The following is a 4,269-nucleotide window of genomic DNA, read 5'->3' on the forward strand; positions in this document are numbered from 1 at the left end:
ACAAGTGCCACCCCCTGCCCCACAATCGCCACCCCCTGCCCCACAACTTCCATTTTCCTCCCCACAAGTGCCACCTTGACCTGCTGTCCATGCTCTTTGTAATACACCCCAGTATTCCATCGGCTTTTTTGGCTACAAGGGCACACTGCTGGCTCATGGTCAATCTGTCGTCCACCAGGACACCCAGGTTCCTCTCTTCAGAGCTCCTCTCCAGCAGCTCTTCCCCCAGCCTGTACTGGTGCATGCAATTACTGCTCCCTAGGTGCAAGACTCTACACTTGCTTTTGTTAAACCTCATCCGGTTTCTTACTGCCCAGCTCTCCAGCCTGTCCAGGTCTTGCTGAATGGCAGCACAGCCTTCAGGCGTGTCAGCCAGTCCTCCCAACTTCGTGTCATCACAAACTTGCTGAGGGTGGTCACTATCTCCTCATCAAGGTCGTTGATGAATATATTGAACAAGACCGGACCCAGCACTGACCCCTGGGGGACGCCGCTAGTTACAGGTCTCCACCTGGATTCTGCACTGCCAACAACGTCTCTCTGTGCTCTGCCAGTCAGCCACTTCTCAACCCACCTCTCTGTCCACTCATCTATCCCACGCTTGCTCAGCTTGTTATAAGGATGTCCTGGGAGACAGTACCAGATGCCTTGCTGAAATCATGGTAAACTACATCCACCGCCCTATCCAAAACTATCTTGCAGGTTCTTAGTTCTTTACCACTGTTTCCTTTCCCACGCCTTACAACTACAAGCAGCTAGAACAATGTTCTCTGAAGATATCCAGGACAGAAGAGTCCCGGTAGATCAGTATCAAGCCCAGCTCACGGGAGGCCAATGCCCACTGTTTCCTGCCTGATAAACGCAGATCTCTGGCAGCATTCAATTGTCTTCCCTGTACAACCACCCAGCCCCCCTCGTCGTCATCAAAACCAGTATCATTTTAAAGTCAATGAATCTTGCCTGTAAAAGCACATCTAGCCTCCTACAGAAATTCATTGGTTTGGGGGACTGAAATTGAGACCACATCTGTAGGCAAACACTCACATCAACTTCCATATGTCTGAATGTGCAGCCCCTCCTCATGCAGTGACCCTCCTTCCACAATTGCAGACGGTTTCATTCCCCACAGCAACTTCACAGTGGCAGAAGGGACGGACACCTCCCTGTAACCAGAAGGAAACAACAAAGGAAAATAAAGGGACGCCCGCAACCTCTCCAGCCTGTCCCGGTCCCTCTGGTTGGCTTCCCTCCCCTACAATATATTGACGGCACTGCTCAGTTTGTATCGTCTGCAAACCTGCCATCATCTATGTCACTGACGAAGGAAGATGCTGAAGAGCAACGGTTTATATGGGTTAATACCTTGGGAGCCCCTCTCTTCAAGGAGCTAGTTCTGCAAGTCTGAGTCCCACAAAGGGTGGTCTCCATAGACGTTCAAATTCGTGCTGCACAACCCTACTTAATTTTCTGTATTCATTTCTGTATTGATCTCATGTGGATCAAAATAACACAGTCAGTATCTGCAACGAGTCTAGGCCGAGCAAAACTTTTGATGGAGGGAGCAAAGAGATCAAGACAAGATGATGTAGTGCAATGCAGTCAAAGCAGCTGGCCAAGCAAAAGCTATGTGCATGCATTTCCAAGCTGAGCACGCACCTGGAGCTGGGACTGTATCACTCATTGTCAGAAGAATTCCTGAGTACCCTCATAAAGAAAGCTATACACCAGTGTGACTGGAGTCCATTTACACCAATTAGACCTCTTTACATTTTAATAAGCACCATTTACTACTCCAAAGTTGCACTTCCCTTTGCCTTTCCATCTGAAGGGCTTTGAAAAAGTCTCTGAAATAGAAATTCTGTGATTGCTGTAATACACTTGGGTAGGTATCTGGACTTCCATCTTGAGACATCCAGCGCCTTTTACAGAAATAAAGAATACTCAAGGACTTAGGCCACCAAATTCCAACTCAGTTTTACACCACTGGTTTTTGATCTGATAGGCAGGAGACAGCGAAAGGCAGCTGCTCAGCAATCCCAGGAAGACAGCTGGGCTCTAGGGAGACAAGAAGGGCAGTAAGGTGACAAACAAAGTGATTATAAGGTTTTATTTAACAGCTCTGTATGGGACGATTCAACTACTTCAAGCTCCAGCAAGCTGCTAGAGACTGATAAAGCAAGACACCTCAGCGACCTCAAAAGCTGACAGCCTTTCAAAAGATAAACTGAACATACCATCTCAAAAAGCATACAATCAATCCATAGAAATTAATCCAGCAAGCAGTCCTATGGTCAAATTGTGTGCTGCCAGTAAAGCCTTTTCATGAGCATTAAGAACATTTCTGGTTAGAGAGTTATCACAACATGGGCAGAAAATACCTAGGAGAATAGGAAAAAGAAAAAAGCAACCTACCCTTACCCTTACCCTACCCTTATCCAACTCCTCTCCCACATTTAGAATTGAAACAAGTTCAAATGCCATAAAAAATTGGGGGAATAAAACCATCTGGTATTTCCCAGGCAAACCACCAAGACCACAGAACCACAGAATAGCCCAAGTTGTAAAGGAACCACGAGGATTATCAAGTCCAACCCGATGCTCCAGGAAGGACAACCTAAACTCAAACGGCCTTTAAGCTGCAGCAGCTCAGGGCCAGGCCCACAGCCTCAGGGAGCATGTTCCATGACCGCTGGTATCAGACACAGCAAGCACAGGGAGCAGGCAGGTAGGCACAGCAAAGCAGCAAGCAAAGCCCAATTTCTCAGAGGGGGCCTGCTAACAGGAAGACCAGACACTGTCCTCCCAAAAAAACTCCACCATTTTGACAGCCAAAACAGAAACTACATTTTCGGTTCTCATGACTCTTCCCTGTGCTCCCAAATAAATAGTTTCGTGACATCCTCTATCACACTGCAACTGCTCAGAAGTAATAATCAAAATTATATCACTCATAAGAAACTCACTTTTGCATGGTGGTAACGAGAGTCCATTCCCATTGTGTCCCTCCGTGTTATGAACACTGCAATTGGCCTTCTGACAGCCTCCTGAATGAATCCACCAAAAGCAAGGAAGCACCCTGCCCTTACTCTGAAGAGAGAAAGAAAGCAAGGTTCATGGAAACAGGCACACAAGGCTCGCAACCAGACACGGTGCTCCAGGCTCCTGATCATGCCAGAGATAGGACTACCACAGTGCCAGAACATGATTTACCACTAAAGGAAACATCTGGGAGCACAATCACAACTTCAGCACAAGCTGTAACGGCTCAGCATATTTAGCTTTCGTATCATACAGCTGGAGAACGAGATACTCCCAAGCATCAGTCAGCAAGCACTCGGATGAGCCAGCCCTTTGGTTTTAATGATGACTGCCACCTTTGACACCTTACCAGAAGATACTTCCATTTATTAGCCTGGACTTCGTTTCTTCCATCAGCAGCTGCTCCTAAACTGCCCTTGATTCATACAGCGATACCATCGACTTCTAGCACGAGCTGACCTGCAAGACAGAGAAAAGAAAGCAGGATGACAACAAACACAGACGTAGCATCCTTTAATTATCTTGAACAACAGCAACAACAAAAACAGGAGATAAGTGCTGCTGTGGATGCACCCCAGTTTATAAAGAAATGGAAAACCAGCCCGGCCTCAGCAGCCCAACCTCCCACCCCATACGTTCCACCTTCCGCCCCACAAGTGCCACCTCACACCCCAACAGTGTCAACTTCCGCCCCACAAGTGACACCTCACGCCCCACAACTTCCACATCCCGCCCCACAAGTGCCACCACCTGACCCACAAGTGCCAACTCCTGCCCCACTAATGCAACTACCTGCCCCACAAGTGCCAACTCGCGCCCCACAAGTGCCAACTCCTGCCCCACAAGTTCTACCTCCTGCCTTACAAGTGCCACCCCCTGCCTCACAGCTTCCACCTCCCACCCCACAAATGCCACCTCCTGCCCTACAAGTGCCACCTCAGGCCCCACAAGTGCCCCCTCCCGCTCCACAAGTGCCACGTCCTGCCCCACAAGTGCCATCTCCCGCCCCACAAGGGCCAAATCCTGCCACGCAACTTCCACCTCCTGCCCCACATCATCCACCTCCCACCCCACAAGTGCCACCTCCTGTGGCACAAGTGCCAATTCCAGCCCTAAAAGTGCCAGCTCATGCTTCACAATTGCCAGCTCCTGCCCCACATGTGCCACCTCCCGCCCCACAAGTTTAACCTCCAGACACACAAGTGCCACGTCCTGCCCCACAAGTGCCAT

General features: G+C 49.1%; 1 long non-coding RNA gene across 1 annotated transcript; it reads right to left on the reverse strand.

Annotated features, from left to right (window-relative positions):
- Positions 1-1,232: 1,232 nt before the first annotated feature.
- Positions 1,233-3,602, reverse strand: LOC146759866 (uncharacterized). The gene is made up of 3 exons (XR_014931939.1): positions 3,389-3,602; positions 2,964-3,087; positions 1,233-2,055 (listed from the first exon to the last, which is right to left on the reverse strand). It is a non-coding gene; the product is annotated as an uncharacterized LOC146759866 (long non-coding RNA).
- Between the last annotated feature and the right edge of the window lie 667 nt (positions 3,603-4,269).

The sequence above is a fragment of the Coturnix japonica genome, chromosome 9 (assembly GCF_054131305.1).
Source record: "Coturnix japonica strain WE chromosome 9, WE-NBRP24, whole genome shotgun sequence".
NCBI classification, from domain to species: domain Eukaryota; kingdom Metazoa; phylum Chordata; class Aves; order Galliformes; family Phasianidae; genus Coturnix; species Coturnix japonica.